The 21,082-nt window shown below is 44.0% G+C and overlaps 1 long non-coding RNA gene across 1 annotated transcript; it reads left to right on the forward strand.

Moving 5' to 3' along the window:
* The first annotated feature begins 133 nt into the window (after positions 1–133).
* Positions 134–12,652, forward strand: LOC145722778 (uncharacterized). Its single transcript, XR_014147306.1, has 3 exons — positions 134–402; positions 4,995–5,151; positions 12,546–12,652. It is a non-coding gene; the product is annotated as an uncharacterized LOC145722778 (long non-coding RNA).
* The last annotated feature ends 8,430 nt before the right edge of the window (positions 12,653–21,082 follow it).

Genomic DNA, 21,082 nt, shown 5'->3' on the forward strand with positions numbered 1-21,082 from the left:
ATTGCGTGCTCTGCCCTTTGCTATAAAAACCAAGATAGACAGAACAAAACGAGGAAGTCTCTGTCACATCCTGTCTCTGTTAGAAAAATCATGAATTAAATTTCCATGGACAATATCCCCCTAAGGTATTAGAAGGAGGGGAAAGGTAGCTGGAAGCTTTGCAGAGACTGAATTGCAGAGACTCGGAGCAGGGAGAAAATGCTCCAGTTGGCTGCCTGGGATCTTTGGGGCCCCCCGGAGACAGGATGGCCATCCCCAGCTGGCCCCTCTCTCCTCAGTGTCACAGTGAAGGATGCAGAGACTAGGCTGGACTATGTACAAAGGACTGCTGCTCAACTGTTACCAGCTATGCCCTTCTCTGCATGGCAAGGGAAGTAAAGAAGATAGCCTGGGAGCATTGGCGTAAGTAAAGCCTGCAAGAGCTATTCACATACCACTTGGAAGTGGGGTGGGGCAATGTACTGGGATTTCTCTGTGGAGCTCAACAAAGAGGAAGTAAGCATTACCTCACACCACCCCATTGCCATGGCCATGGTGCAGGGACCTGGCTGAGCCCCACACTGACATCTTTCCTAGGGGACAAGTCAGAGCTGGGGCACAGTGTAGCTCATTCACATGCAGGACACCCTCAGGGACTCCCAGAATTGCCTGATTTTGGGGGATGGGCTTGTGCAGGAGCTAGGGCTTAGAGTAAGTAGGTGGAGGAGAGGACAGTGAGCTGAAGGTGACGCTCCATGTTCAGGCAGGCTGGTGCATGCATCACAGGATTATGCATGCATAAAGATATCCTAGGATGGCAAAGGGGCTGTGTGGGGAGCTCAGGTGGTGGGTGATGCAGGTACCTGGAGATGGAGAAACAGAGGAGAGCTTGGGAACATATTAAGCATAAAATGAACACTGAACAAGATCAGGAGCAGGAGCAGGAAAATGATGAGGGCGAGGGGAACAGACATTCTGAGTGGAAGGAGGTGGTTAGCATGTGTAGGGTAGGAAGAGGTTATGGGCTTGTCTTGATAGTTTATGAAACTCACCAGTGGAAGGGAAAGCTGGACAAATGTATGCTACGTGAAATAAGTCAGACAGAGAAAGACAAATACCATATGATTTCATTCATGTGGAATTTAAGAAACAAAACAAGCAAAGGGGAAAAATGAGAAAGAGAGAGTCAAAGCAAGAAACAGACCCTTAACTATAGAGCACAAACTGATGGTTACCAGAGGGGACATGGGTGGGGGGTTGGGTTATACGGAGATTAAGGAGGGCACTTGTGATGAGCACAGGATGATATATGGAACTGTTGAATCACTATATTCGACACCTGCAACTGATATTATACTGTATATTAAAGAACTGGAATTAAAATAAAAACTTAAAGTAAAAAAAAAAATAGATGGGATCAAATTGCAAAGGACTTTTCACGTCACACAGTTGTTCTATGGACATCCAGGAGCCATTTGGAAGTTGAAAGAACCTGAAGTGATTCAGTCCGGAGAAGAAAAATGGTGACCATACTGATGGACTATTTGGAAACATTTATCTTGACCTTTTCATTGTCCTTCCCCTGGGGTCCGCCACATTGCCTGGGGAGAAGAGAGACTGTCACATGAGAAATGCCAAAGCCACAGGTGACATCCACGTCTGTGGCTCTGGACACAGTCCTGCTGGGATGTGGGAGGGAGACCCCATCTGCTACTCTGCCTACACAGCGTCTCTGGCAGCGACAGGACCCTGTGCGCCATCCCACCAACTGCATATGGCTCCCTCCATTTCAGAGTCCTCAGGAAACACACAAAGGCCTGTATTCAAAAAGAGAATGACCCCTGGACTCCTGGAGGGCTGTCAGTGGGAAGGGAAGGCCTTCCACCTGCCCTTGGACAGTGGAGAACCCACCCTGCTCAAGCCTCTCCATTGAGTCATTTAGACCAATTCTCCTTGGTGTCCACCAGCCCTCCCCAGGGGGTTTTCTGAGGGGACTTGGGGGTGGGGGAGTGAGAGAACCCCCTCTGCAGCACAAGGGTCATCCTCAAACACAGCATGGGGCACCAGAGGACATGGAGCGAAGAGTCATGCTGAACTCAAAAGTGGATGAGCTAATCCTCCTCTGCCCAGGAAAGCGCAAAAAAAAAAGGCAGTAAGAGGGGCTTAGGATGAACTTGTGAGTGCAGAGGCAGGCTTGGGAAGGTTGGGGAGCCGTGTCCTCTCCCGAGTTGGAAAAAACCTGTTTTCCCTCCTCGTCAGGGTCCATGCGGGACTGTGTGTCACCTCTGTCTCCACTTCTCCTCTCGGTCCTCATCCTAACTTTCCCAGCCTTCTCTCTTGTTACCCCCACCCCTGATCCTCCCCAGTCAGCACCTGCAGCCACCATCTCTTTCATACGGCATTCTACCCACTTCTTCTCTCTGCCAATCCATACTCTTTCCCCAAGATCCTGCTGAAAATCCTTCTTCCAGTGTCTTCATGGGTGAACTCCACCTCTCTCGGTGTACAAACCTCTTCTTTCTTACTCTTCAAGTTGCCCCTAGAGTCTGAATGTGTGTAAACGTGTCACACTTGGCAAATGTCTTTATGTGCCTGTGTTTTCAGCTACAGTTCTGGCTCCTGGAATTGAGGGATCAAGTCTCCCTGGCCCTTGGCATATTCTCATACACCAGCAAATTACCCCTTACAAAGGACGCTAGTCAGTTGCATGGACTGGCATACAAAAGAAGAGACAGTTATCAACAGAGATGGATTTTGCTCTGTTCTCCTCAGGGGCAGAAAGAATGGATTTGAACATTGTTTCATGTGTCTGTTAACCATTTGTATGTCTTCTTTGGAGAAGTGTCTGTTCATGTCTTCTGCCTATGCTAAGTGAAATAAGTCAACAGAGAAAGACAATTATCATATGGTTTCACTCATATGTGGAACGTAAGGAATAGCTCGGAGGACCATAGGGGAAGGAAGGGAAGACTGAATGGGAAGAAGTCAGAGAGGGAGACAAACCATGAGAGACTCTGGACTCTGGGAAACAAACTGAGGGTTACAGAGGGAAGGGGGGTGGGGGAACGGGGTAACAGGGTGATGGGTATTGAGGAGGGCATGTGTTGTGATGAGCACTGGGTGTTATATGCAGCTAATGAATCACTGAACACTACATCAAAAACTAATGATGTCCTATATGGTGGCCAACTGAACATAAAAAAAAAAAAAAGTCCTTTCTGGAGTTCCAAAAAGGGAAGAACGGATTTTCTAATTTCTCATCACCCGCTCCCCCACCCCACTCAGCCCAAAGCATGGCCCCCCTGATCCTCCCTCATTACATAACTTCCTATGTTGTTCTCCAAAAAGCTCAGGCTGAAAGTCCTGTGCCTGCCAGCCAGCACACACTCACCGTTGTACTTTTGTCCCACAAACGGAGAAGCACACACACGCACTGAGAGTGGGAGAAGTGCACCGTTCCCTGAGCTGCAGGCTCGCGTGTTTAGCTGGGTCCCAGGGGAGGGGGTGTTGCGGAGCATCGAGGACTGCCCAACCAGCCAGGTCTCCAAGGGCGATGGGCATTTCTGGGACGACTTGGAGAGGGCTGCCCAAAAGCATCGGCACTGGGCACTCCCGGCTCAGAAGACTTCCCCTGCAGTAAAGAGTTAACCAACACCTTCTCATAATATGCAGAACGAGAACTGGAAGTAAATAGCCACCGGATGAATGCAGGCCCTGTGAGAACCGTGTGCCCACCAGCCCTTTCCCTCTGGAGGAGGGAAGCGCATGAACTCTGCTTAGTGTACCTTGATTGTGCTTTTCCACAGAGCCAGCTCAAACTTACAGTTGGACAGAGATTGAATTATATAAAGAGATTGTAATTAAAAAAAAAAAGAAGATTGGGCTGTTCTCAAAGATGGTGCTTCCCACCCATGGGCACCAAGCCTGTGCTTCCTACCCCAGCCCCGAGTGGGGGCCGCTGTGTCATCGACATTAATGCTGACCCATTCCTGTGTTCCTAGAATAAATTCTATGTAGTCAGGGTGCGGTATTTTTACAAAATTCTTCTCTGTATTCTAATATTTAATATCAGCTTCTTCTGTATTCATTAGTGAGGTAGGCTATAATTTCCCTTCATTTCTCTCTCTCACCAGCCCCACCCCCAGTGTTATTCTCATTCAGTTTGGAATAAAGATTGTGTGGCGGGGGCTTCTGGTGGGCTCAGTTGGTAGAGCATGAGACTCTTGACCTCAGGGTCGTGAGTTGGAGCCCTGTGTTGGGTGTGGAGACTACTTAAAAAATAAAATCTTAAAAAAAAAAAAAAGATTGTGCAGCTAACTTAGAACTAAGGAAACTTTCCATCTTCTCTGCTAAGAACTTTTTTTATGTGCCACAGAACTATTCTTTTGCTAGAATTAACTCAGAACCATCTGGACAAGAGCTTTGGGGACAATAGATGCATAACTATTGTAAAAATATGTACTGATAGTGTCTGTTCAGTACATGAATATACCAGAATAAACAAATCAATTGGGGTCATTTATATTTTCCTGGAAAATTATTAATTTCACCTGTATTTTCATATTTATTGGTTTAAACTCTGTGTGATAATCTCATGATGTTTAAACCTCTGTATCTGTTGTTTCTGATATTAATGTGTTCCTTCTTTTTCTCTCTGACTTCTTTCATTCCTTTGAAGTCTTGCTAAAAAGTTTATTTTACTGATGTTTTGAAAGAAAATGCTATTGTTTTCACTGAGCCTATCTCCCTATTTCTTTGATAGCTGTTTTTGTCTTTTAGATTTTTTTCTTGTTTTACTTTGGGAGGGATCGTTTTATTATCCTTTTTCTGACAATTTGATTGACATGCCTGTGACCTCATTTATTTTGTAACTCTTCCTTTCTACTAGATGCATGTAAGACTAGTCATTATTCTCTGTGTATTCCCTAGTCCACATCCCATATATAGTTTATTCATAGTTGTTTATTATCAAGTAGTCTGTAATTTTAGTTTTGTTTTCTTCTTTTCTTTTGCAGATTTTATTTATTTGAAAGAGAGAGAGAGGAGAGGAAGGGAGAGGGAAAGTAGACTCCCTGCTGAGTGGGAAGCCTGATGCAGGGCTCCATCCCAGAACCCTGAGATCATGACCTGAGCTGAAATTAAAAAGTCCGCTTCACCAACTGAGCCACCCAGGTGCCCCTGTTTTCCTGTTTAATGCAAGAATTATTTAGAAGAATACTTTTGATTGCCCACCCCTTTGTTTATAAACTTTCTCTGTGATCTTGTTTTAGATATTACTCTAAATAAGTTACCATATACAATGTATGTAGAACAGTGTCAGGCATATAATTAATAAGTGTTTGCTATTTTCATATTATTATTTTTTATATTAACATACAATGTATTTTTTGTTTCAGAGTATGATCTATTATAAGAAACATAAGATTTTTTTCTGCCACAAGATAGTCTCCATCTTTTATTTATTTATTTATTTATTTGTTTATTTGTTTATTTATTTATTTGAGAGAGACACAGCGAGAGAGGGAACACAAGCAGGGGGAGTGGGAGAGGGAGAAGCAGGCTTCCTGCTGAGCAGGGAGCCCGATGCGGGGCTCGATCCCAGGACCCCGGGATCATGACCTGAGCCGAAGGCAGACGCTTAATGACTGAGCCACCCAGGTGCCCCAAAGTCTCCATCTTTTAATAGGAGAACTTAAGTTGTCATATTTATTATGGTTATTGATTTTCTTGGACTTACTCTCCTCTTATTTTATGTTCCTATGAAACATGCTTTCTTCTTGTGTATTTTCTTTCCTGACTAGGTGGGTCATAGAGTTCTTTCTTCCTGACCCCTCCAGTGGTTTGAAAGTTCTATAACCTATTTTTATCTATAATTACCCTTAAAAATTTATACATTTATATACATTTTTTTCTCAATGTCTAGAAGTGCTGGTCACTTCTGAATGAGACAAAATATTGAGCTTGCCTTTATCTCTCTTCCCTTCCTTTCTGCTCTTCCTCCCAGGTTTGGTTGAAGCCATCTGAAAATTTTGTTTCAGATGCTCTTACATACAATTGTCTTTCCATTTTAGGAACTATTCTCTAGGATTACATTAAAAATCACAGGTGCATTAGCAGCAGTCATAAGAACAATCACCACTTTGGGAAATTTTGTTGCTTATCTCTCTTTCTTGAGTTACATATCTCGTCTGTCTTTCCTTGGGTTTATGTTGCTTGAAAAATCCTCCAGTATTTTATTTCAATAAATTTCTCTTGGAAATATGATTTCTCTGATTCTCTTCATTTCTGAAGATTTTCTTTTACTTTCTTAATTGGAAGATGATTGTTTAAAAATGTAGGTGTGACCATGGGAGGAAAGAGGATCATAACAGAGTCAAGTGGGAAGAGGAGTGGGAAGGTGCAGGATGGGATAAAAGAGATGATCCTGATCCCTCAGAGCAGAGAGTCAACCGACAGGAAGTTGTGATGTAAAAACACATAGTGTAGACATGTGAGAGGTAAGTGAAACGGAGTCACTTATGTCAAGGTGTTTTTAAAGAGAGCCAAGAGGCCACTAGAGGTCACTAAGGATCTGGGCTTTCTGCACATTCTCACCAGATGAAACCATAAAATTTGAACTGGGCTAAACTGCAAATATTCCAAGGACTCTGCCCAAACACCTGCAACTTGCTACAATAAGAGACTGTGCTTAGTGATAGCCTTAGCAACCAATTATATTCAGCCAAGCTTAGTTTTCTGCTGCCAACACCAACCAAAAGTCTTTGGAAACAACCCATAGAAACATTTCATTTTGTCTTTTGAAAACCCTTGACTTTTGTTTGCTAGGAGGACACAATTTGTATTGCTCCCCACATCTGTGCTTCCCAAATTGTAATTCTAAGACCTCAAATAAATGCTTTTGTTTTATTTCAGCTCTTCCTTTTTTCTCATTCAACCAACCTAAGGAAGTAACTACAGAAAAATCAAAATCAAAAGCCACAGAGCTCTCCCTCTGGGCAAAAAGATTGGGAGGAATAGAGGAAAGGAGAGAAAGAGGTTAGGGGACTGTTGCTTTTTATTACAGTGCTTTTGTCCAATTTCACTCTTCAAACACGAGCCTGCATTACTTTCATTAGAATAAGTCTTCTTAAATACAAAGAAAAATACAAAGGAGCTTCTTAGTTCCATCCAGATCTGGGCTGTGAGGTCAGATTTTATATGTGAGTGACTTAGCTAATGGCCCCAGCTGCATAACTTTGAAGGCTTTGTCTTCACTCCTGATTTGCTGATTGGGAATCTATTGGTGAGTCTGACTCCTGATCCAGTGCTCTGAAAAATAGGTCTGTTGAAGCCAGTAAGGGCAGATTTTTGGACTCTTAAGATTCTGAGTATATTCTAGAAGCTGAATTAGAATCCCAGGCAAACAGAGGCTGGGTTAGAGTCCCAGACTTCCCTGTTCATAAGACAGAAAGCCTGTATTAAAGGCAAGCTTCTTTGTTTGCTAGATACCATTAAGAATATGGCAGCTTTTCAGTCAACTGAAATCCCTCCTTTCCAAACCCTTACTAACTATATGCTGCATCACTATGGTGTTCATTCTGTTTGCTTCCTTTCCTGTAGGCATTACATTACTGTGGGTAATTTGCCATTTCAAGGGCTTCTTTGGGAAACTTAATATCTCCCCAAACCATCTCATCTAAGATGTATCCCTTCCTGTCACCTTCATGCCCCCATCCTTTTACCACCTCCAATCTTCCCTTCAGCTCCCTTAGATCTTTTGATAAGGCACCCTTCATATCCCTACCTCCTGCATTCTTCTGCTCACCCCTGTGAGCCCCTTCCCATTCTAGCCCCTCAACTCCTTGTAGTCACTCAAACTCCGTGCTCCCCCATCAGGGGTCTCAAGGACCCAGGGACCCCAAGAGCAACCACTTGACATTGAAAAAAAAAAACTAATTGGAGGCAGACTGGCTATTTTACCCACTCATATGGGCTTTGGAGACACCCAAATGTCCAATGTCTTCTCAGTCCTCAGCCCAGATTTAGTCCACAGCTTCTGTAAGATTAGATATCGGGACAAAGGCAATCTTAAAAGTCGCCTCCCACAAATACAGTGAAGAGTTTTAGCTCCCATATTGAGCCTGTAACCATAACTTCTTCCATCTGGCAGAAACACAATTCTGATAAAAATATAAAGAAGGGCAGAGAGAGGATCAAGGCTTATACACACTAGTGAGTTTTGTATTCTGTGTTTATGCCCGACTCATGGTTAAATTTTTAGAATGAAAACCATAAAATCTCTACTTGTGTCTGTCTGTATGTATAGTATGTGTATGTGATATTTTCCCACCTCCAGATGGTGTTACCAAATTAATTTATAAAATCCCTTAAGGAAACTCTATTCTAATTGGTTTAGATAAAAATAAGTGCTTATATAAATTAAATGTTCCTAAAATTCCTGAGAATACAGAAATATTTTTCAAATTAACTTGATTTGAGTAAATCTTTGATAAATAAGATTGTTTTGATATTGTAGGTTTCATTTAAAAACAGCCATGTCTTCCTAATTGTTAGTATTAAATAAAATACGGGCATACATTCTTATTCTACTTGAACTTACTAATCAAATAAGTGAATATTATATTTGTTAGATGTGTAAGACTATAAAAATTATAAATCTGATCTTAAGTCATTCTTTTTTTTTAAAGATTTTATTTACTTATTTTAGATAGAGACAATGAGAGAGAGAGAGCATGAGAGGGGGAGGGTCAGAGGGAGAAGCAGACTCCCCGCTGAGCAGGGAGCCCGATGTGGGACTCGATCCTGAGATTCCAGGATCATGACCTGAGCTGATCATGACTGAGCCGAAGGCAGTCGCCCAACCAACTGAGTCACCCAGGCACCCAATCAAATAAAGTAATTCTAACAAACTTTATTTCAATAATAATTGTTTTATATGTCTGCTTAAAAGAAGTTTCCAAAACCTTTTTTTATTATTATTGAAATATAATTGACAAACAATGTTATATTAGTTTCAGGTGTACAACACAGTGACTCGACAATTCTAGACACTGCACTTAGCATAATAACTTCTAGGTCTATCCATGTTGTCACAAGTGGCAAGATTGCATTCTTTTTTTATGGCTGAGTAATATTCCTCTGTGTGTGTGTGTGTGTGTGTGTGTGTGTGTGTGTGTGTGTGAGACATCTTCTTTATTCATCTATTGATGGACATTTAGGTTGCTGCCATATCTTGGCTGTTGTAAATAATGCTGTGATGAACATAGGGGTACATATATCTTTTTGAATTAGTGTTTTCATTTTCTTTGGGTAAATACCCAGTGGTGGAATTATTGAATCATATATAGTTCTATTTTTAATTTTGGGAGGAACTTCTATACTGTTTTCCACAGTAGTTGCACCAATTTATATTCCCACCAACAGTGCACAAGGGTTCCCTCTCCTCCACATCCTCACCAACACTTGCTATTTCTTGTCTAGCCATTCTGACTCATGTAAGGTAATATTACATTGTGATTATGATTTATATTTCCCTGATTATGTGATGTTGAGCATCTTTTCATGTGCTGTTGACCATCTGTACCTCTTCTTTGGAAAAATGTCTATTCAGGTCTTCTGCCCATTTTATAATCAGGTTATTTGTCTGTTTGTTTTTTGGTGTGGAGTTGGGTAAGTTCTTTATTTGTTTTGGGTATCACCCCTCATCAGATATATGCCTTGCAAAAATTTTCTTCCATTCAGTAGGTTACTTTTGTGTTTTGCTGATGGTTTCCTTCACTGTACAAAAGCTTTTTATTTTGATGTAGTCCCAATAGGCTGTTTTTGCATATGTTTCCCTTGCTTGAAGAGACATATCTAGAAAAGTATTGCTAAGGTTGATGTCCAAGAAATTACTGCCTATGTTTTCTTTTAGAAGTTTTATGGTTTCAGGTCTCATATTTAGGTCTTTAATCCGTTTTTGAGTTTATTTTTGTGAATCATGTAAGAAAGTGACCCAGTTTTTTAAAAAAGAAAAGAGAGTGGTTTTATCCTTTTGTATATAGCTGTCCAGTTTTCCCAACACACAAAGGAAAAGATGCTCAACATCACTCCTCATCAGGGAGATACAAATCAAAACTTGAAGGGACTGTTGTATATTCTTACCTCCTTTATTGTAGATTAATTGGCCATATAAGCATGGATTTACTTTTGGGATCTCATTCTGTTCTATTGGTCTATACATCTATTTTATGCCTGTACCATAATGTTTTGATTACTATAGCTTTGTCATATATCTTGAAATCTGGGACTGGGATCATCTCTAGTTTTGTTCTTCTTTCTCAAGATTTCTCAGGCTATGTCTCAATAAACATGTGGGCACTGAAATTTAAAATACAATACCACTTACAACTGCTCAAGAAAAGAGAAACACTGTGCTATAAATCTCCTCAAACACATATAGGACTTATCTTCTATATACAATGCACATAACTGAATTGTTCTTGGCACTCTTGAAGTACCAATATTATACTGATGGAGAACATTTTGGTGTTTGCCAGTTGTCAGGGATGAGAGGGTCAGGGAAGGGGGTGGTGGTAGCTAGAAAAGGGCAACAGGAGGAATCCCTGAGCTTTGTATCAATGTTAACAAGCCAATTATGATACTGTACTACGGCTCTGCAAGATGTTACCATTGGGTTGATATTGCTGTATTATTTTTTACAACTACATGTGAATCCCCAAACATCTCAAAATAAAAAGATTGTTTAATACAAATTTTAAAAATACATACACATGTAAACACTCATGTTCCCACCTTTAGTTCTGTCATCACCTTGAGGGTCTTGAGAAAGCCTGGGGATCGCAGCAACATGCTGTTTCAGAAACTAGTCTCAGTGCACTTCACGGATACGGGACGGGAGCCTTGACCTTAGCTGCGAGTTTATTCTCACACTTTTTTCACAATGTTGTGATGGATTGCACTTGGGGTATGAAAGAAAGAAAGGAGTTCATGTTTGGTAGCTGAGCAACTGGTTCAACAGTAATAGTGCTGTTTACTGAAGACTAGGGGAAAACAAATAGGCAAATATCTAACATGATTTCGGGAGTTGATATGTGCTAAAGGGACACTAAAGCAGAGTCCCAGGCTGGATTGCGGCAGAGCAGGACTGGGGAGGTGATTTAGATAAGATGCCCATATGGGTAAAGAGATATGAGTAGGTGCCCTATGCAAAAGAGGTTTCCATGGGGAAAAAATGGGAAAATCGTTAAATAAAATTACAGTTACTGCAGGATTCTCAGACTCATGAGTAGTCTAATGGCATCATGAATCCGAGAGGGGGTACAAGGCCGCACTTCATGGCTGTATGTCCCTCTGGGAACAGGAAGGCTGGTGTAGATTGAAGAATGTTGTTGTTGTGAGGTAGGGAGACTGCAGGGACTCCATTTTTAGAAAGGCTCCCTCTCTGCTGTTTCTATAATAGACCCTATTTACTCATGTTCTGTATTTCACCTTGCATCTGAATTAAACCAAAGAAGCTATGTTCCTACTCCAAAGGGAAAGCAAGAAAGTTAAATCATTCTGAGTTCATCCTAGGCCCCCAAACACCTGATAACATCTGAGAACTGGATCCCAAACATGTTCCCGGACACTAGCTTCGAACAAACCTCAGCTGACAACGACATCAATACCCACTACCTTCTATGATTTATAAAATAACACCTGTTTTTTACCTGTCATTTGCCCTTGATCAGAACCTACCCTGGACTCCTGAATGAACATGTACCTTGGACCTCTTTCCAATATAAACCCCTAGCCCCAAGCAACAGAGACTTACTCTCCTTTCCTTTCCAAGTCTCCCAAACAGTCCACCTGATATACTCTATCATTTACGCTATTTAATAAACTCTGCTTTCACTTCCTCCTGGTTTGAGTTTGACGTCTCTCCTGAGCAAACCCAAGGACTCTCTTGCTGGTCCTGTGTGTCCCCCTCTGGGTCCTACGTCAGTTGTTCTAAGGTCCTTGCACCAGGGGCACAGGACTCTGCTCTGGGGACCCCTGTGGCCCCTCAAGCCATCCACCATCTCTCGGTGTCTCTCCTGCTGCAGAGATGTGGCCCCATCTGCCAGCCGGAACCCTGAGCCTGATAAAGGAAATTTTCAAGTTTTAATATTTGTAGTCCCTGCGCCTGGTCTCCCAAGGAAGCTAACACTTTTACCAAGGTCAGAATGTCTTCATCAAACTTCAAAGTACGGGCTTTCTGCCCTGAGCACACATTGCACATTGCTTCATTAGCCAATGACCTAAAAGAAACATTTCAAACTAAAGATAAGAGTAAAAATCTCCCTATGTTCTGTTCCCATATCTCCAAAGCCTGCAACCTCGCACTGACTAAAAGCAAAAGATAAAGTTTATATTTTTCTGAAATGTCTTTCATCATGATGATTTGTAACTCTTGATGTAACAAAAAACCATATATAACCCAGGATTAAACATTCCCTCTCTGGAGCACTCTCTTCTTTGTGTATCCGAGCAGCTGTCCTCACTTGCACTTGTGATCACATAAAACTCTCTTCCTTTCTTTTCAGAAATTCTAAAAGGTTTGTTCCTTTTGCATCGACAAGAGCACCCCTTGCTGTGGATTTGAAAAGGACTGTGAGAGCAGAGACCCAGAGGCCTACCCTGGAGGGTGAAGGTGCAGAGTCTGTCTGTGTATCCACCAAATACTTTCACTTCTGTCTTCCTCTTTCCAAAATGTGATTGAGGCTTTTCTCATTTAACACACCCTCTGAAGCTCTTGAACTTGGGAAAGGCCTTCGCCTTCATCCTTCCCTGCTCAGAGTTGAACTGTGTGCAGGCTCCCTTAGCTGAAGAGCAGGGATTGCTGTGACAAGGTTCCTTCCCCTAACCACGCCTTCCCTGAGCTGCTTTTTAACTTTTAATTTGGATTGTTTGGATATATAGAAAGGAAAATATAATGAATCCCGATATTCCTATCCATCACTAGCTTCAAAAATCACCAATTCCAAGGGTGCTTGGGGGGCTCAGTCAGTTAAGCGTCTGCCTTCGGCTCAGGTCATGATCCTGGAGTCCTGGGATCGAGCCCCGCATTGACTCTCCCTGCTTGTGCTCTCTCTCTTTCCCTTTCAAATGAATAAATAAAATATATATATATATATATATATCTCACCAATTCCTGGTCATCTCCTGTCATCTAAATGCTCATCTAACCCCTCAACCCTCCACATAATTTTGAAGCAAATTTCAGACATTATTTCACCCATAAATATTTCAGTGTATATCTCTAAAAGTATCACTTTTTAGGGGCACCTGGGTGGCTCAGTTGTTAAGCATCTGCCTTCGGCTCAGGTCATGATCCCAGAGTCCTGGGATCAAGCCCCACATCAGGCTCCCTGCTCTGCGGGAAGCCTGCTTCTCCCTCTCCCACTCCCCCTGCTTGTGTTCCCTCTCGCTGTGTCTCTCTGTCAAATAAATAAATAAATAAATAAAATCTTAAAAAATAAAATAAAAAAATAAAAGTATCACCTTTTAGAGATATTACGTGATAGTAGCCATAACTTATCTTTAAAAAAGTAATTATACCTATTTTCTATCATCAAATATCCAGTTATTATTCTCATTTCCCCCACTTTCTTCCACAGACAATATATAGGTATATTTGGTCTGTATGTTTAATTGGCATGCAAATAAATTCCAAATTTATAATAAATTATAATTAGTTGCTACATCTCTTAAGTATCTTGTAATCTGTTAGTTCTCTCTCCTTTTATTTTTCCTTGCAATTTTTTGTGAAAGAAAATGAAATTTTTCTGGTAGTCTGGATGTTGCCGTAGGTCACTGGCTTGATCACTTTTAACAATTTTCTCTGTCCCTGTATTTCCTGAAAATTGGTAACTGGATCTAAAGGCTTGATAAGATTCAGGGTTTTTCTGTTTGGTTGGTTGTTTTTGTTGTTTTATCTTGTCTTTTTGTTTTTGTTTGCCCTACATCCATCCATTTTTTAGCAGTGGCAAGGACATCCTGTTAGCTAGGATGCAGTGGGGGGTTACTCAGGTCAGAAGGCTATCTGCACAGGGGAGGAGGGAGAAGGGACAGAAACAGAGAAAGAAAGTCTCTGTTTTGCAGAACAAGCAGCTCCCACCAAGGAGACATGTGGCCAGGAGTTCTAACGGATACACCCTTGCATGAGCCAGTTTGGAGCTGAGGACCTGTGCAGAAACCCTTTTAGCTCATAATACTAAGATCTCCTATGCGCAGGGTTTTCTGCTATTTATTGAACATCGTGTATGCACTAGCATGTTGACATGCTAGGTTTGCAGAGATGAACCAAAGTGCCTAACTAACAAAATATTGAGAAGCACCCTGTCCTTCCCTCTAGCACAGTGAATAAAATTTTCCTGCACTAACCCCAAAGGGAAACAGTGCTTTCAGAACTATTTCCCTGTCTCCTTACTTGTTGCAAGTAGTAAAAAAGTTTTTTTCTCAAACCAAGAGACTTGGGCTGGTCCACTGGCTGATGTCCTGCAAACAGCGTGCACTTTTTGTTCAGTGACAATCCTAACCTCATCCTTAGCCCACTGATTATCAGGGAAGCGTTTAGAAAAGAAACTTCTGGTTAAGTATTTGGTTATACTCATGTACAGGATAAATGCTTGACTTTTTCTCCCTTTATTTACCAGTTTTCTAAATAATGACGTGGTTCCCTAGCACCAAATGAGGTTTTAGGTATTTTTTTTTTTTAGTGCCATTTTGAGGTGGTAGATTTAAACATACTAGATGTGTTTCAGTCCATTGCACTTATAATTCTCGCTGAAGCTCAGATCCGTTCGCCCGAAGGGAGCTGCCTCAGGCCGACCCCAATTCCTCTTGCCTGCAGCAGGGACCTCAGGCTCGCCCCCTCCTCAGTCAGTCATTACTCCTGGAGACCCCTAGTTCCTTTGTGTGCAAAACGGGATTTACATAGTCATTCTTATCCACAAACCTTTCACTTCTCCACCCCTAGTTACGATACCATTCCTAACAGTATGACAGCGACCCTCCATTTTAGGTTTGCCTCTAAGACATCCTAAACTAGACCTCGGACCAGGAATCCTACGCTCTCTGGGTCAAAGGGCAGCAGGGCGGCCAGAACCAGCGAGATGCGGTCCGCCCACCCTCCTAGAGCGGCATCGGAAGTGCGCCGGCGGGCCTCGCGAGCGCTGCGCCGCAGCAGCCCCTCTGCCTTGGTTCCGCGTGCGCAAGGCGGGAGCTGGGGCACCGCGGGTCGTCTGAGGCGCCGGAGGGGCGTCGGGGCTGCGGAGGCCGGGCGCGGGCACGCGTCTCCCGGGGCGGCTGCACGCTCCGACTGCGCCGAGCGGCGCGGAGGGCTGGGGGAGGCCGGCGCCCCCAACCCCAGCGCGGGGCGGCGGGGACGCGGCGGGGCCTGGCCCGGAAGCTGCCTCTGCCCCGCTCCCGCCGCGTCCCTCCGGGGGGTCCGTCGAGTCGCCTGCGCTGGGGCCTCGCGGGGCGGCCTCGGCGGAGAAAGCCTTCCGCGCGGCGGAGTAGAATTTTGACGTATTCACCCTCTGGAAGGCTGAGGAGTTGTTTAAGTGGGGGAGGGGGTGAAAGGTGGAGGAGAGCGTTGCCGCCCGCCTTCCGCGCGGCCGTTCCAGCCGCAGGGGGAGGGCAGGTGGCCGAGCACTGCTTGCGGGCGGAGCGTCGCCCGGCGGAGCGTCGCCCGGCGGAGGACCTCCTCCGCCCCGCCGGGCGCCTGAGCGCGGGAGGGGATTGGCTTGCGCGACGGCCTGGGCGCCGCGGAGTCCGCACGAGCAGGCCTCCTCCGCGGCCCTCGTCGGCACCGGTTCCTCGACGTGGTGCCCGTTACGGCCCTTGAAGCCCAAAACCTCTTTCCTTGGGGAAAGTTACGTAAGCTCCCGGGTCGAACTTCGTGCAGTTTCGCTTATTTCCGTGGACGCCCCTGTGTGCAGAGTTTGAGTAAAATTTTATGCCGTTTTCCTCCTGTTTGTGTGTCTTTCGTGGGTTCACGGGCTACTAGCCGCCAAGTCTACGCACAGAGGGAACGTTTTTGTCCCCTTGACACGTGTGATGCGTAGTTGCCAATCCATAAATTCCTTTTAAGCTCGCGGGCCAAATCCATCCTTGAGGATGCTGGAGAGTGCTCTAATAGCTGCAAAGTCTGCGGTTGTGTTTCCATGGAAAACCTCAGTCTGCTCTCCCAACACTTCGTATTTCTGTAGCTTCCGCATTTCCTCGTGCATTTTTATCTTTGCACCAATGGAGAATCAGGCTTGCCTCGTGCAGTAGAGTTCTCCAGAGAGACAGAAACAGTAGGGGACAGAGACAGAGGCTCAGGCGATTATGGAGGCCAGGAAGTCCCAAAATCTGCAGCCCCGGTCAGCATCCTTAAGACCCAGAAAAAGCCACCATTTCAGTTCCAATGCAAAGGTACGGAAAAAGGCCAGTGTCCTAGTTTGAAGGCCACCAGGCAGGAAGAATTCTCTCTTACTTGCAGAAGGGTCAGCCTTTTTGTTCAATGTAGGCCTTCAACCGATTGGATGAAATCAGGAAGGGTAATCTGCTTTGCTCAGTCTACCAATTCAAATGTGAATTTCATCCAGAAACACCCTCACAGACATGTGAGTAATGTTTGACCAAATATCTGGGCATCCTGTGGCGTAGTCAAGTGGACACAAAATTAACCATCACACCCCATCACCAGCGAGTTGCCTTTAGGTCTTGCTGTGTGCTGCCTTATGCTTACAGGGAGGCAGGAGAAGCTCTAGGCATCACATGGACCCTGAAGCAGGAAGAAGAGGGAATAGGCAGTACCAGCCGGCTCTCTTCTGCGCTGGTTTTCTTTTTTTTCTTTTGTTTTTGTTTTTGTTCTAAGAAAAACCATTCCTGAGGTCCACAGCAGACTTCCTCACACACCCCAATGGCCCCAAATGGTCACCTGGGCTTTGGTTGCAAAAAGGTGGGGTGGGGGGTGGGAAATTGAGTATCAGTTAAAGGAGAGTAAGAATCATTGTATTTGGTCATCTTACACTAATCATGATTGGCTTGGGAGTATTGCTACTCTTTATAATCTGGGGGCTCCATTAGCTGAGAAGGGAGATGGAATGGCTAAGGGAAGGGGTGGGGCATACAACAGTACCAGACATAGTTCACAAACAGAAATCTCAATCTAGCCCTGCGTCTCTGAGACTGCATTCTTACCATCTTTAGGGTTTGGGATGTTTATAAACTCAATCACATTTGTATAGACAATTTCTTGGCTTTTTTCTAAAAGTTAATTCTCTTTATTATGTTTGAACTTCAATAGTTTCAAACCCAGATGGCAGCCTTCTTTCTCCTGTTTCTGTGTCTCTTGGGGTTGGGGGAGGGTGTCCTTCTCAAAGTGGAAAATGGGGGTCCTGGCACTGACCATCTGTCTTGGTGGCTCTGTGGATCTGCCCAGATCCCAGGGCAAACCACTCATTTCCAGAGCAGGTCCCTCCCTGTTGCAATCAGAAGACTCCCACCTTACCCTCCCACGCTGGTCCTGGCAAATGGCCTGGATGTGCTCACAGGTGATGCCTGAGCCACCTCTCTCCCCGTACCATCCCATCTTCTGACCCGGTGCCCCACGCAGTGCCTTGTCTTAGACTGGACCAGGGGCCATTTCTGCGGGATGCAGATGAGATGTTGCTGCTTTCATGATTCAGATCTTTTATGGTGCCCCACACCTGAAGAATGAAGTCCCAGGACCTAAAGTTCAGAATTTCTAACAAAAGATGGAGTCCAACTGCAATTCTTCCTGCCACCTCCCCCATAGTCTGTCTGATCTATCACCAAGTCCTGTATGTGGAGCTCTTCCTTCAAAACACACACACACACACCTGGTTTACCTCACCCTGGGCATGATCACTGCCAGGCCTACTCTAGTTGCCATGCCCTCAAGGATAGTTGGTGTTAACTTTCTCTCTTGGGGAGCCTTTACATTCCACCTCTCCCAATTCCCATGCTACCACTTTATTTTTGCACTCAGTACTGTATATTGCAATAACTTATATGTCTAAAGCCTAGAATACTTGGAATTTGTGGTCTGGGTTAGTTTTAGGACTGCTGCACTAAATAATGCTACTTAAACATGAGACTAGCTAACAGGTCAATGCCTATAGCAGACCCTTTTCTAAATAAGAATTTTTTTAAAAGATTCATTCATTCATTCATTCATTCATTCATTCAAGACAGAGAGAGAGAGAGGAAGAGAGCAGGGGAGGGACTGAGGGAGAGAGAGAATCTCCAGCAGACTCACCACTGACCGTGGCACCTGACAAGGCTTAATCTCATGGCCCTAAGACTATGACCTGAGCCAAAACCAAGAGTCCAATGCTTAACCAACTGAGCCACCCAGGCGCCCCTCTAAATAATAATTTATATGATGAAATAAAGTATTTCAAATCAATAGGGGTTACAAAAATGCGGCAATCAGCTCTTCGAAAGGGAAAGAGATTCATATTCTAAAATGAATTCTAGGAAGACTGTTGTGGTTTTGAAATATGTTCACAAGTTCTTTTACATTCTTCCTTTCAAGCAATGGAGCTTAATTCCCTTCTCCTTGAGGGTGGGCTGGACTTAGTGATTTGCTTCTAACAAAGAGCATAGTGCAACTTCAGAAACTAGAGCATAAAAAGCACTATGGCTTCTGCCTTGCTCTCTCTCTGATCACGTGCTGCCGTTCCAGCAGGCACTCTAGCAGGCCCACGGAGAGACCCAGGGTGAGGAGCGGAGGCTGCCTGCAAACAGCCATGTGAGGAGCCATCCTGGAAGCAGATTCTCCACCCCCAGGCGCACCTCTGAGGGGATGCAGCCCCAGTCAACATCTTGACGACAGTCTCATGCGATAACTTGAGTCAGAACCACTTGGTTAAGATGCTTTCAAATCCTGACCCAAAGAAACTGTGAGTTAACAAATGTTAGTGGTTTTAAGCTACCAAGTAGTCTGTTACACAGCCACACACAGCTAATACAAAGAACAAACAGCAAAATATAAAAAAAGTAAATAAATGAAAATATAACATAAGTGGGCCTTGGAGAGGAAAGAACCCTCCAAAGTTTAATGAAAGATTCCTGAGTACCTGAATGTAAGTGTCACCATCCCATGTAATGGATGAGGCCTCCTGACCACCTCGTTGGATGATGCCAGGTCAGGGTGCAAGAGTTCAGTGTGGCCGTAGGGCCTCTCTCTTTCCCTCTTTTTGAGATTCCCTGACCGTGGCAAGATTATTAGTGTTCAAACATCCACAAGCTCCATAGCCCCAGCCGCCTTTGCAGTTAGAAGGGAGCTTTATGACTTGGTTCCGGCGCAAGAGACGTGGGCCTCAGGGATATAAGGCACTTCTAGGCCTGTCCCTTAAAAATATCCCAGAGGATCTTCCAGCTTTCTGTCCCCCTACCGTGACAACACTGAAGTTCACATGTTCCAGATTTCATGGCTGCAAGATGGAGAAGGACAGTCTGGTCTGCCCAGAACTTTACATGAGTAACAGATAAACCTTGTGTTCAGCCACTGAGATAGAGGGTTTATTTGTTACTGCCACTTAGTCTAGCCCATCCTGATGAAACCATTGCCCCTTTCTAGTACCTGTAACAAGTAGTACCTTTGGTACTTCTAGGACTAGTACTTTCTAGGGCTTGTCTCTGGGCCACTGGGGTATTCCATATATTCCCCAGGTTGTGCGTGTGTCTACACTGCTGTTCGCTCCAGCTTAGTTACGGTTCTTTGTATAGACAGATTATCACCAGAGTTGTAGGGACCATGGTGCCCATCATGCAGGTACAAATATGGACCTCAGCCTTGACCATGATAGTCTATAGGCCAGCCAAGACCAGGCTATCATGTTTCACAAGACTCAACACCTACAGACCCTGGGTAGTCTTAAGGGCCCCTACAGGGCACCCCCTGCTAGCTCCTGGCCTGCTCCCCTACATGCTTCTCTGGACTCCGAAAGAGCCAGATCCAAGGAGAAGAAGGAGTCAAACTATGACCCAGCATAAAGTCTCTCTTCCAAGTCCTTGGGTCCTATCTCTTCCCCAGTGGATAAAGGGGGATGATCCACTCCCTTCAAGACCCAGTGTCTGTAGGAATGTGACCACAGCAACAATGATAGTTACTACTGATGTAATGCTTATTGTATGGTAGGCCTGTTGTAAGTGCTTTACATATACTAATTTCATTTTCACAACAACCCTACAGAGTAGGTATTGTTCCTACCTATTATCTTCGTGAGGAAGCTGAGACCCAGGGAAGTGAAGTACCAGTGTAGGTTTACACAGCTACCTAGCCCCATAAGAAACCCAGAACCCAAACGGAAAGAGCGAAGATGTCCACTGACAGATGAAATGGATAAAGTGGTATATATATATACACACACTACATACACAATGGAATATTAGCCATCAAAAAGAATGAAATCTTGCCATTTGCAACAACATGGATGGAACTAGAAGGTATTATGCTAAGTGAAATAAGTCAGAGAAAGACAAATAGCATATGTTTTCACTCATATGTGGAATTTAAGAAACAAAACAGGTGAACATGGGAGAAGGGAAGGAAAAATAAAATAAGATGAAGATAGAGACGGAGACAAGCTATAGACTTGTCTTATAGACTCTCTTATAGACACTGAACTCTAGGAAACAGACCACAGGTTGCTGGAGGGTGGTGGGGGGGGGGGAGGGATAATTGGGCGATGGGCATTAAGAAGGGCACGTGATGGAATGAGCACTGGGTGTTATATGCAACTGATGAATCACTAAATTCTATCTCTGAGACTAATAATATAGTATATGTTAGCTAAATTGAATTTAAATAAAGAACTAAAAAAAAAAAAGAAACCCAGAGCCCAACACTGACTCAAGACAAATGCCTTAGAGCAGGATGTCATTTTCCAAGAGCTCACCCTCCGAATTAGGGGAATGAAGTACAATTCCTCTGATTTTCAACTTCTCCAAAGCCTTATATAACTGTGAGTTGGCCCATGTATACAACAGGAAGTTCAATTCTGCCTCTTTTTAAAAAACATTTCCTTCCTCCTGCCAAGTGGCATCTCCATGGCCTCTT

The sequence above is a fragment of the Leptonychotes weddellii genome, chromosome 7 (assembly GCF_054177405.1).
Source record: "Leptonychotes weddellii isolate Sample4059 chromosome 7, ASM5417740v2, whole genome shotgun sequence".
Classification (NCBI taxonomy): Eukaryota; Metazoa; Chordata; class Mammalia; order Carnivora; family Phocidae; genus Leptonychotes; species Leptonychotes weddellii.